Consider the following 13,788-nt stretch of genomic DNA (forward strand, 5'->3'; position numbering starts at 1 on the left):
CGATATATCGAATCGATTAGGTAAAAAATCTCGGCAGATTTTGAATTTTGAGCATAAATAAGGACGATAGCCCCTGCACCTTAGCCTAAAGAATCATTCTAAAACTTAAAATCGGCAAAATTCGGAGTAATGAAAGCGGAATACTGTCAGGAAAAAACCTCGCATTCGATTTAGTGATCGATTTCAGCATCAAATGCGAGGTTTTTTTCTTAACGCTATTCTGCTTTCATTTCTCTGAATTTTACCGATGTTTGGGATTCTTCAGGCTATGGTGCAGGGCCAACCGTCCTTTTTTTGCTAAAAATTCATAATCTGCCGATATTATTTACCTAATCGATGCGATAAATCTCATGCTACTTTGACCACGTCACTTGAGCTTGACGAATCACATTAATAAACGCGCTTTAAATCGCAAATCCCTAAGGCATGCAAGAGCTCCAGCGTTGCCGGATCGCTGACATCTCTGATATTTACCAATTAGAGGGGATGCGGCAACGCTGCGGCGTCGGAGCGTTTTACGTAACCGGGTGGCGCGGCGTTTCGTGTCGACTTTGATTGTCGTGATGGGATGCGGGCGAAGGCGCTGCGCTGGGCAATCGGCGATAGGCAATAGGCGCTGCACCGTGCACACACACCAGTGCACCAATTGGGTCAAAATTGATATTTCGTTCCTTCCCGCACCGCACGGCAACACCCCCCCCCCCCCCCCCCGTTCGACGTCCTTCCAAGGTCGTCCTCCGAGTGCATCCGTCAAGCCGACTCTTCGTTTCGATGATTTGAAAAGGATGTTCGATGTATCGTTCGGTTCAAAACAATAGAACATAACCTCAAACAAAAACGGTCGGATTTAAGTTGTAAAAACTGAAAAGGAGAAAATTCCTAACAATTTCACTTTTCATTGCCATTCGGTACCCAAAAAAATAACAAATTTTTTAAAAAGACCCGTTCTTTCAGAGTCCTGAACTGACTTTTGAGGTTATGTTTACATGTTGAACCAATCGATATCGATACAATCTCATCTGATCGATGTATCGAATGCGATCTATGAGGAAAATGCAACTGCAGCCGAGTTGACACGACTGGAGGACCCGTACAGCAGGGAAAAACAACTTGGCGTCGGAAGCACAAGTCAGGTAGGTGAATTGGACCGCATTTTGCGATTGGGAACTAAAATACCTGACTCAGTTCAGAAACAACGTAAGTTCCATATGTTTCCCTTTTCACATGAGTGTTTTTTTCGCATGAGCTAGTAATGGGTCACCGAGAGCTGTACTCAAATCGAATTCGATTGAATTTCATTCATCAAACGAATTGATCGCGTGATGCCGATGATCGGTGAAAGCAGGAGCCAATTAGAGTTCAGATTTTCTTTTTAAACGAAATTAAGAAGAAAATAATAAAACACGAAACGCAGCAAAATGCAAACACAGCAGACTCGAATTGACAAAATCTAACAACAGAGAAAAACGACTAAACAAAAATTCTGGTGAAAGATGAAGTTTCTGACATCGATTACATCAATTCAAAAATCGAAGTCAAGTCCCGAGGTGATTTCGAAATTTCAAATTGATGGATTTCAAAGGGTTCCGGTGAGACCAACGAAGAATTCGAATACCATTCAACGGTGAATGACATTCGATCGCGAATATTCGCTTTGTGTTTACATATTTAACCGATCGATATGGATAGAATCGCACCAGTTCGATGTGATGGATACGATCCATAGTAGTCCCGTGTGGCAAAATGTAGTCCAACCTCTGTTAGGCCCTGTCTCCACGGGGCGTTTTCATGGGATTTGTCCCAAGTTCGAATCGCAGGAATGAAGCTTCTGGGATTTTTCCCAGTTACCGTCTCCACGGGACGGGGCTCATACAGTCCTGCGACCAGTTTGCGCGGGAAGATAAATTAGTTAAAGTCGAGTATTTAACCCGGATTAAAATAATAATTGCACTCAATTGAAAATTAGATACATTATTTTAACTAAATAAACATGAACAATGTAGTAATGAATAAAATATCGCACAATTCGCTTTCACCTCTTCTTCTTCTCTCAGTGGGTCTTAAGGATACAAGTACCATACTTGGTATTGAGTTAATCAATATTTTTCCCAACTTCGTAAGTGCGATTTTTCCCTGGGACAAATCTCGTGAAACGGCTCGTGGAGACAAGGCCTTATACAGGCTGGATTTTTGGGATCTGGCAACGTTTCTCCGGGAAGGTTGTTCGGATTCCCGAATTTATTCGATTAGATCTAATGACGAGCGCCAAAAGTGAGCGTCACCGTCCGCGTAGCAGCGACGACAGTCGGGTAACTGGACCGTTGCGGGCGCTTCCGTCCGACGAAACAAGATACCGACGCTTCGGCTCCCGAATCCGAAACGGCGCTCCTGGCGTCCCGACGCCGCCGAGGCGACGCCCAACGCGCGCGATGCCCACGGTAACGGAACATCGGGGACACGGAACATAACAGAGCACAGGCCCTGCTCAGATCAAAGAGTCACTTACGGACGACAACATCCATCCATGCCGCTCATCAACTGGACCGCACTTTGCAATTAGGATGCACGATTTCTGGCTCATCCGTATAAAGAAAATATATCTATAGAGAAACTAATGGTGCATTACGTTGTTCTTAAACTGAGGCAGAAATTGTAGTTCCTGATTGCAAAATACAGTCCAACTGATTGGCGATATGTTGAACGGTCCAATGGTTCTTATAGACTAAGGAAGTAAATTATGGTTCATCCACGCCGTAAATCAACTGGACCGCATTTTGCAATCAGGAACTACGATTTCTGGCTCACCCGTAAAAAAAAAAAAAAAAAAAAAAAAAAAAAAAAAAAAAAAAAAAAATTGAAAATTTTTCCCTGACATTTCTGTCATTTTCCCTAACATTACCAGGTTTTCCCTGACTTTTTAAAATTCCCTAACATTACCCGCTTTTCCCTGACTGAGGCAACTTTGTCGTTTCTTAGGAGAAGTCGAGGACGTGTGGAGAAAAAGAATAATACTGCCGTGCTAAGGAAAAACGCCGTATGAACACTCGAGAGTTGCCTTACTTATTTCCTTCGATAAAATGTTCATTTTTGAGGAAACTTGAGAATATTTTCCCCTGAAATGTTCAGGACTTTTCGGTGGAATTGCGAGCAAAATTATCTGAACATTGGAAGAAAAATATTCGTTAGTTTACCAGGAAATTCGTGTTTTATCGAGGGAAAATTGGCAATGCCAGAAGGTTCATACGGCGTTGTTCCTTAGTACGGCAGAATAGCTAGTTTCCCAATTCTTCGGTGAGCTTTGAGTCGGACTAGTCTAAGTCTGCAAAGTTTACTTTTTCCGATAAGAATGATAAGATTAGTCGGATCCGAAGACAGAAGTTGGCGTGCCGCGGGCCGCCACGAAATCCACTATCTCAAGGCTAGCCGCCGCTGCCGGACTGACAATGAGCACCAGTTCTCGCTTCACAGAGACCCGCCAAAGCCGTTGGAATCTCCTGAACCTTGACATTTCGTCGTTCCGTTCGGCACCTGATCACGGCGTGTGCTCTCAGGATCCAGAAAAGATTCTCGTTTTCATCGTCGTGCACCTCGCCGCGCCCGAAGGAAGGAAAAAATCATGGAAAAAAATGGGTCAAAGTCGTGTTTGAACGGCGCAGTTGTAAGTCGAATTTCCGCGGGGAGTCGGCGTCGCCATGGACAGAGTTACGATGGAAACTTTCGGGTTCGCGGCGACGGATGTCAGAGATACAGAAATCGTAATCGATTCCGAAAATTCCAGATGCGGTTCTGTTTGTGTTTGACCTACGGCCAACCAGCGCGCGCGCTTCACTGAAAATAAGCTACGGGCTATGTAGACATACCGTCAGTTCCAGGCTTAGAGGCCGAAAGTTCGGGTGCTAGAGCCATAGCTTCGACTTCTCCGGGTGCTACGCCCGAAACTTCCGGCCTCTGAGCCGCTGAACGCGGAGGGTATGCCTACATAAGCACTTTAAGTGCGGCTACCACGGCCCGAGTTTTTTTTTCAGTGTTGACCAGTCCCTTAATCAAACCCTAAATAGCTATCTTGCCGCAAGATGACTCCCGCTACCCAGAAGAACATTTTCGGTCTCCGGAAGCGAATTTTTCCACAAAATTGCCGCAATGACAAACTCAGGCTACGGAGTCATGGTACGGAGAATCCGGAAATAGAACTCATATTTTGTAGGGTTCGTCCGGAAGTACGAACCCTAACCTAGTGAAAAACCGTAGGTTGAACTTTTGGTTCCAACCATTAGGATCACTCCATTTTCTTATTGTCTTCTTTGTTTATAGCTATGTCTGTCAATTTCAATAACCAGTCCGCTGAGTAGACAGCCAGTCTTGCAAACTGTTATCAATCTTCCTTAAATACAATTTCAATTTTTTTCAAGACTTGGTTTTTCCTAACTTAGGTAGTTATATAAAAGAAAATTCCAGGAAAACAGGCTTAAAAAACGCTGGGAATCGTACGAGAGAAAGTCACTTATCTACATAATACGCATTTTTGTGCTTTAATTTTTCAATTTAATTAAGTACTCGAATTGCCCTTTCAATCACGACGAAACATAATTCGTTACCAGTAGGAAAGGCAGACAAAATTGAAGGCGCTGCAGCATTTTTAATGACAACGCCTGGATACAACTATTCGTACTCCAAGGATGTCCGCGTTGCATAAACAAAAAATTGCAGGCGACTCAGCTTTCGCTTGGCACAGACAGATCATGCTCAAAGGATCTTTATGTTTAACTTAGACATTTAGAGTTGCGTATTGCTGTTCGTCTAAGGTAGCATCTCTGCGACTGCACCAAATGGTGCGATTAGCAGAAATGGTAATAGTAATGATTAAGCAGAGCTAACATTCTCAAGGATTGTACGGGAAAGTATTTGGCAAAGAAAAATTTGTGGATGTGTCAAATCCATGATGTGTTCCGTGCGGAGAAAAACTCGTCCTAATGATTTTAACAATCATTTTCTTAGTTGATCGAGTTGCGTCAAAATTGCTATAGTGGCCTTGGACGAAGTCGGGGTTTTGTAGATAAACCGAACCTTATGAAAATGAGACTCAAGTATCCAAATAAAAAGGGGACATCTAGATTTTAACAAGTAAGAACTTTTATGTTTCACCTATTTTCTTCTCTTTTCTCCATTTTCCACACATCCGTACCTGATTCTGACGAGGGAACTTGAACAGAAGAGCAGCGTCTTGGATGGTTAGCGAAAATGCGTTTAAAATTTCAGTTCTCCTTCAATTCAATGAGTATGCAATTTGACCTACGCAGGAGTTAAAATAGCTGTATCACTTATTTTAACCCTAGTAAGCATGGTTACAAATAGACCATTATTATTTAAAACTGATTGTGAGTCATTCTTTGCGGAGACGATAGACACGACGTAGAAACTTTGCAGTGTTGCCCAGATTGTGCGGCTTAATATTTAATATACCGAACAAAACACACTCAAATGTTGGGGTTTTTTTTTTTTTTAGAAAGTAAAGTAAGGCGTTCTGTGAATCCGAATCGAAGCTGGAACTTTCCTGTGAGCTCACCCGGGAAACTTCCCGGGAATCTTGATATGAAATAACCGTTTCAGGGAAAGTCCCATAGAGAGACATACGCGCACAGTTACGATTCCCGTAAATTCCCGTTCCTCTTCCCGGCAATAAAAAAAAAAACCCACCCCCAAGAAAACTTTGATCCCATCGCGCTTTGCGCAGCAGTAGCTGTTTTCTAGAAATAGAGCTGAGCTGAACGGCTACTTGTACGGCGTGATGCATTTGTAAAGATTGTTCGATTTTTCACAATTTTACTATAGCTGATAATCGCGCTAAAAACCTTGCGGCTTGAAGTTTTTTCTCCTCTTTTTTACGAACGGAAAAATTCGGTTCAGGCGGTTGCCCTCGAGATTGCAAAATCTTCCAGGCTTCCAGATTTTCACGTGCCATTTTTCTCACTTTATACAAAATTTCTCACCGATTCGAAAACTGATGATCTCTTTTTTGCCTTATTCACGTGTAAAATTTCAATTTGCAATAAAACGCTCCAAGCCGTGTCTTGGATTTGTAGCGTACTGCTAATTTTTACTACTCTCACAGTAAAACATGTCAAAATTCGCAAAAAAAAAAAAAAAAAAAAAAAAAAAAAAAAAAAAAAACTCATTCATAACGGGCGTGACCCAGAAGATAACACGAATATTGACTAAATACTATACTGGTTATTTCGAATGTTAAATATACTTGCGCGGACTTGGCAACGTTGTGATATGACTCGGCATCAATACTAAGAGTTGACTCATTACGTAAGCTCATGATGAAGTCGAGTATTCCAATCTTTGCAATGGTAGATGATGCCAAGTGTACAATGAAATCGTTATTTGCTTGTTAATTCATATGAGGCTGGATAAAGAATTGACTTCCAATTTGTCTACGCACATCACTGCCAACCTCCGTGATATCAACATTGTCAAAGGTATTTGACTGAGAATTGCATCAACAAGTTTCATTAAAAAAGAAACATTAGATCCCAGAGATTTCTCCGAAGTATCGATTTTTGTCAAGCTAAAACAAAAATTCGGTACTTGAGTTTGCGTCGCAAGACATTTCGTCTGTTCTCACCATTCCCTAAAATGTAAGTTGTGAGCGGTTCTGTTCATTTTGCGTCGCTTCCCGCACATAGGAACGTAATTCCACTCATAGTGCTGAGATCGACTGAACAGCTTACCATTTTTGTTAGGTATACTTAGACTGTGCTATTTTTGTCAAAAATACTGAATTTGGCGCGAAATCACACCCAAGAGGAAAAATCAGAAACATTTTCAGTTGGGTGTGCTCAAAAGTTTCATAGTAAAAATAAAATTTGCGAGTGAAAATTTCCCAACGTTGAAAGGGCGTAAAGTTAAGATTCAACCAGGTGGTAAAATAGTAACGTTGGGTCCACACTATTTTGTGGGAACACAAAACCAAAAATTAGGATTGGAGTAAAAAATTAATAAAATTTAAACAAACAATTTTGTGTCCTTGAAAACCCGATAGAACCTTTAAATATAGCTTTTTCTTGAAACTCATTTTTTAAACTGAAAATTTAAAACCGTTTAAATTTACTGGGTTTAGGCTTTGACATTTTTACAAGTTTTATTGGGGCCTAAAATTTTGTTGTTAAAAACTTTTCGATGAACGATGGCAGGATGGAACGGTTACAACAATCGAAATTAGATCTGATCGACAGACTGGCTGGGCTGAAGAAATACTGCTTTCTTCCCGCTATAGAATCGTCGATCCGACCATGAAAGAACGCAACTAAATTTCAATATTGCCAAATTTCCTCTCGCAAACTACACTCTTACCAGCAGAATCTTGGACCTTTCAAGTTGAAAATTTCACTGATGTTTCTCCTGGTATCATGCAAAAATCAGACAAATTTTCGACAAAAATTGCACGGGTATATTCTTGTAAAAAAATTGAATGTTTGAGTCAATATTGCAACCTTGGAATGGAGATAAGTTCCTCCGTCCGGGAAACCACGAAACGTAAGCCCATTTACCACCTACTTGGGCAAAATTCTCATTCCTCAGGCACGCTTGCAGGAAAACCGCAGGAATCGCGAGATCGCTCCGTTGTAGTTTTACGTAATTTATTTACCTTTGCCAAAAGGAACTATGTGCAGTTATATTAAATCAAAAAGACCTATGAAAGACGCGAATCCCATGCACACAGTTTCTTGTTACTAAATTCATTTGTACATAGTTGGTTTTAGTATAAATACGTCCAGCTCTACGTTACCGCCACGCACCTCAAACTACCGCAAGCTCCGGGCTTCCTCCTACAAACCCGTAGTTCGTCCCAGTGGCGTAGCATGCTTCGATACATATCGATATTTCCCTATTTGAAGCTATGCTAAAGAATCGATTATTAAGGTGTTCGCTGCGAAAACCCTGATAATCGATCCTTTTCCACAGGTTTAAATGGTAGATCAATCGATAAATCGCAAAGCAAGCCACGCCACTTACGGGTACGGGCGTATCTCGATTTTCCCGAGTCTTAGAAAGCATGGATTTACATGTAAAAAATTACTAAATTTCAACATTTTACTTTTCATGAAAGCATACGCAACGCCGAGTCGGAGGGAATGGGAAATAAGGGAGGTAACGCTGGAATTCGGGTATTTTTCACGGCAAGCCTCTTAGACTAGCGGGCTCGTTATTGAAATTGATGGACAAAACAATAGACAAAGGGAAATGGACTGCAGTATTTGAAACACACGCCGGCCAAACAGCAATGTGCCGGTAAGAAATCGCCTTCGGCCGCTAAGAAAATCGTTGTTAAACTCCGTTTTTGGGATTTTCCGGCGTATTCCTGACTCAAGGTATTTCGAAAGGGCAATTTTTCATTTCGGCCCCTAAGAAATCTGAGATGGCCCCGAATAAAACAAATTGCAGGCCAGATGACGGCTAAGACTTCATGCCGAGTTTCGAACGCTGAATGGAGCGACCCTATTGGTAACGGGTGGTTGTGGTAGACTAGGGGGAAATGATGAACAAACTATAAGGTTTCACGTGGGGTGCCATAAGTTAGTCTATTACTTAAACCTCCTTTGTCCATTGGAACCACGTGCTTCCATCGATGGGAGCGCTCCGTTCCCGTCGCCTCCTTTGTCTATCAATTTCAATAATCAGCCCGCTGGAGGGTGAGGAACACAGACACGAAATGTCTGGAGCCCCAGGTAAGACAGCTCCGAGGCAACACGGACGGCCGATTGAGTTGAACTGAGGGAGCATTAGTGATTTATGGAATAATGCATAGTTGAACACATCATGTCAGAGCCGAACATTCGACTCAACTGCCGTGCTATGGAAAAAGGCCGTATGAACATTCTAGAGTCGCCAAATTTCCTCCCAAAAATATTTATTCTTGAAGAAAGTCATGAATATATTTTTCCTTGAAATTTTCAGAACTTTTGGATCAAATTGCCGACATAATCCCCTGAGGAATCGGAAGAAAAATATTCATACATTTTCCATAAAATTCATGATTTTTCGAAGAAAATTTGGAAATGTCTAAAAGCTCATACGGCGTTTATCCTCAGCGCGGCAGTATACTACTACTACACACACAGCCACTAACACACGGCTGAATCGAGCGTCAGTCAGTTTCGCCGCTTTCGACAGCTATTGTTCCACTGTCAAAAATCATACTTCTCTCATACCTACTTGAACCTTCATTTCCCAGATCTCCTCATTTAAAAAAAGGAGGGAAAATCAGACGGAAATAACCGTTGAATAAACTATGTTGATACGTTCAGAAGATGATAAGAAAAAGAGCAATCCTGATCCGATGAAATTCCTAATTTTCCATCGACGCACAATGGCGCGAGTCAATAGGAGAGACCGGACAAAATTTGGAAACTTTGAAAGCTTATAACTCCGTTTAAACCAAATTTTGAGGTTCTGATAGTGGCCCCAATTGGTTCCCTCGTAAAATTTTCTTCCTGAAGCACCCCTTATAATTTAAATTGTGATGAAATAAATAGGTATATCAAAATTTGGAGTTTTAGTAAAAAATTGTATGTCCAACCTCTCTTATTAACTGGATCCACTGTGCGACGGTAAGTGCGAACAAGTCAACACCTCATTTCCGTTCCAAGAGGTTCCTTTCGAAAAACAAGGATTTGCTCCTCATAAAATAGCCTTTAATTTCACTTCGATGGCCAAAGTGCGAAACCAGGGCTGCAGAATCTTCTGAGCTTCTACATTTTCACGCGCCCGCCGCCCGGTTGCCCACATTTTTCTCATCAGTTTTCCACAAAATTTCCCACCGATCTAATCCAAATATGACCTTTCTCTCCTGTTTCCCTTTGATATTCGACTTTTGACCCCTCAAAATGTTCCCACCTTCCACATTTTTGGGGCTTTTCCACATTTTCATGCGCCCGGGCAGGTTCGTGATGGGGCATTTTATGCACCCCTGTGCAAAACTACGTATCTCCGCCTGCGATGTTGCAGACTTCCTGTCATACTTGATTTTTGCTTGGAAAAACTAGCCATCGTAATTTCTAAAGCACTTCTTGGATTTTTCTCCTCTGTTAGTAGAATATTCTGTTTCAATTTCAAGCTATGAAATTGGCTTGTTGCCCTTCTTAAAAATAGAATTTAAGCAAAAATTTCGAAACACCGCAATGGAGATGCGTGGTTTCGCAATTTGGCCATAGACTTCATTCTTCCTATTTTATTCGGGCGATGACCCTGGTATGAACCTCGGAGTCAACCGTCTGTCTCCCGTGCTAAGGAAAAACGCCGTATGAGCCTTCAGACGTTGCCAAATTTCCTTCGATGAAACCCGAAATTACTGGGATAACCGTCGATATTTTCCCCGTAAAATTTCAGACAATTTTCTACAAAAATTAATCTAAAATACCTGAAAACTTCAAGGAAAAATATGCTTAAATTGCGCCAAAAATACACGTTTGATCAAGGGAAATTTGGCAGCTCTCAAATACTTTTAATGCGTTCTTCCTTAGCATGGCAGTGTTGGTCCTCCGAGAGGAAATGACAGGCAAAACACTGGAACAGACGACACCTCTCAGACTTGGTGCAGCGTTAATTTACGTTGAATGTCACCTCAATTAATTCTAGTTAAGTAGCTCCTGCTTCTAGTTTCCTTTCCCTATCGGGTTCACGGGCATCCGTGGACACTTCTCCTTGTCTCACACCATCGTCACCCTTCGTCGAACACCTCCTCGATGAACTCTCAATTTTTCTTTTTTCCCAACGGAGGAAAAGTAATTGAGGAAGGTCAGGACTCTACAGAATAAAATCTACCATGTCTCTTCTCTTGCATTTCATATGATTGAGACTCTACATTTCTAGATTACTACAATCTTCTTCTTTCTATGCCTAATTTTTATACATACCTAAGTATTACAAGGTTACCACAGAATTCGTAAAATGAAATTCCCTGACATTTCCCTAATTACCCTGACACATTTTGGTGAAATTCCCTGAAGATTGAAGATGTGACGGATGGTCAAGTAGACATGATTGAAAATAGTTTTCGGGCAAAATTTCTTGTTCAAAATCTCAAACCCATTCTAGAAAGTAAATGAAGGTGATTTATACAAATTTCCCAGACATTTTCGTCATTTTCCCTGACTTTTTAAAATTTTCGACATTTCTCAGTTTTCCCTGACTGGACGACTTGGATGTCAGGAATTAATGTCCCATGATTTTTCTTGCCTTGTCACAAAAACGAATACCTTACATATAAAAAATTATTTTCATGGTATTTTAAATGTATTAACTGGGTTGCTATTTAGATTACAGTTATCACAGGATGGCGACGAAGTTATCTCCATACAAGTGACGAACAGAAAATTGACGCAGCACGATAATACTGTAATGGCACTTGAAGTTTCTTAAGATATCTTTCAACTTGACATCCGAGTGTTCACTAGGCAATTGCAAAGGGCTTCAGTTAATCTTAGTTAAGTACTTTTTAGCTGAGACAGCAGTGCCAAATTTTGCATCATGGTTTACAATTTAATACTTACACTAGGATTGCCACATATGAGTATGACAGGATTCTAAATGTGAGCATGATATATATATTTTACCCATCTTTTTTCAAGAAAGGGGTTCATCTTTCAGGGAACATTTCAACCATACTTTTGCTCAAAAGTTTAAGTTTTACTGACGTCCCACGATGTCTTTGTATGATACTTAATAGATGTTTCAGAGAAGAACTAGAAATGTGTACTTAGGTTGAGATGTGGCTACATACTTATTTACTACAGCAATACTATGAGAAAATGAATTTTTCCACCTAACTGACAACAGTGACAAGTGCTATCTTGGCTTAACGCGATGTCATTAGCTACAATTCTACACCACAGACTTCAAAGAAAACTTGCACGTGAAAGATAATATCATCATGCGACACCAGTAAATTCCTTTCCTACCTACTTAGATAGTAGTTTAATTCAGGTTGAGAGCTGGCTTAAAAATTTTGTTCAGACATCTGTAACTTGGCAGACTTTTAATTAGAGGTTACAACTAGACTTTCGTGCAAAAGAAAAAATTAAAACACATATTACCTACTTCCAGGTGTAGCGAATTCCTAACAATAAACCTGCATCATTGGTTCAGAGGCAAAAATGTTTGCATTGATTAAGTGCCATGAAGTATCAATAACTAAGCATGCTCTTCTATAGGGCTACTCAAACATTAGAAATATGATGATTAGCAGGCTATTTTGCCTCTTTTTGATTAGGTGAATGTCTAGCGGATTTATTGTTGACTTGGGTGGAGACATCATACGTCAGGACTAAAGTGAGGTACTGCTTAGGTCACCACTCATTAATGGTGTCATCTGATTGCATGTATAAACCTGTTGAGTGATGCTGATCAGAGATTGAAATTTGTCTCAACGTACAATAACTGACATAACGAACGGACAAAGTTCCTTATAATTGCACACCACAGAATTGAACTTCTCAATTCATGGAGTTACAGTGGGTGCCTTGAGGAGAGACCATGCTTATTCGGAATTCATTAACTCAAGCACCTCCTAAAACTAAACCCATCTTGGTCATCGATAGAAACTTCATGCATTTTTTCCTTAAGTAGGTGGTGCTGATCAGGGGTTTCAGAGATTTTATGAACTTTTTTCAGCAAACAATTACTGAGCAATCACTCACAATGTTAAGCACATTGAAAAGTGTAGAATCAAAATCAAAAACCAAATTTTGGTAGGTATTCCTTATCAGGAATGACTTCAGCAAATTGGGTTCAGCGAGAAATATAAGACATTCCAAACTTTATCCCATCCAGCCATGAAAAAACTACCTTTTTGCAGAGGTAAAGGTTCATTGCAGAATCTAACAAATTGGAAAAATTTGGTAGGAAACATAACTGCTTGTCTATTGAAGACATTCTGCATGCACCAGCAAAGATTTGCGGGGTGACACCCTGATACCGCCCCCCCAGGATGGTACAAGCATATGCTGAAGGCGGGTGATAACATCCTTTGACCGAATCGACTTTGCTAAGATGGAAAGGCAATTTCAGGACTTCGGATCTGAAAGGAAGGAGAAAACCGCGGCGGTAATACTTGAAATATTAAAACCAAAACATACACACCTAAATTTGAGGTTATCTGGTTTCAGTTGAAAGTTGTGTTGGAGGACGCCGCAAAGAAGCAGCTCATGCAGATCCTGGCGAAAATTTCGAAGTGCACAATTAGAGAGGCATAATCCGAACTTAACCGATCATTTAGAAAACACTCTGACACTTGTCGAAGGATAAAAGTAACCGAACTTGGAAACACAAACACATCACTAACACTTGACCGAAAGCACTCTCAGCGACCGAATTTTCCGCGAACCGCCGTGAGGTAGGTTTAGTCTCCGATGGTTAGGGATTGGATCATTCCGCGGCGAAAACACAAAATTAGGAGAATGATATTAATTTCGGCGGAAATCCGGGGTTTAAAAAATAAAAATAAAAAAATTCACAAGAGAGACCCTCCCATCCCGACGGTTACGATCGAAGGACTGAAAACTGGCGTCAAAAGCTTCGCGCTTCGAACGCTAGGTAGCGCTAGTGTACCGCGCGTCGGTGGAGGGAAATGCGAATCACCGCGCACCGCGCCCGCTATGATGATCCGTCATTTTTTTTATGACTCACGCTCACGCTAGCTTATTTTATTACCCATCGGGAAGTCCTTGGCGATAAGTGTTTTTCGTTTGATAATTGGGTGTAATTTTACTGTTCATTCAATCACAT

General features: G+C 41.0%; 1 protein-coding gene across 1 annotated transcript in view; it reads right to left on the reverse strand.

The window, feature by feature from the left end:
- Positions 1 to 13,573, reverse strand: part of egh (beta-1,4-mannosyltransferase egh) — a 170,023-nt gene extending 156,450 nt beyond the window's left edge. Inside the window, exon 1 of the mRNA XM_019051241.2 lies at positions 13,144 to 13,573. The gene's annotated coding sequence lies outside the window, so the exon portion shown is untranslated. The remainder of the gene's footprint in view (positions 1 to 13,143) is intronic.
- Positions 13,574 to 13,788: the final 215 nt, after the last annotated feature.

Source organism: Bemisia tabaci, chromosome 9, assembly GCF_918797505.1.
Source record: "Bemisia tabaci chromosome 9, PGI_BMITA_v3".
Taxonomy (NCBI): Eukaryota; Metazoa; Arthropoda; class Insecta; order Hemiptera; family Aleyrodidae; genus Bemisia; species Bemisia tabaci.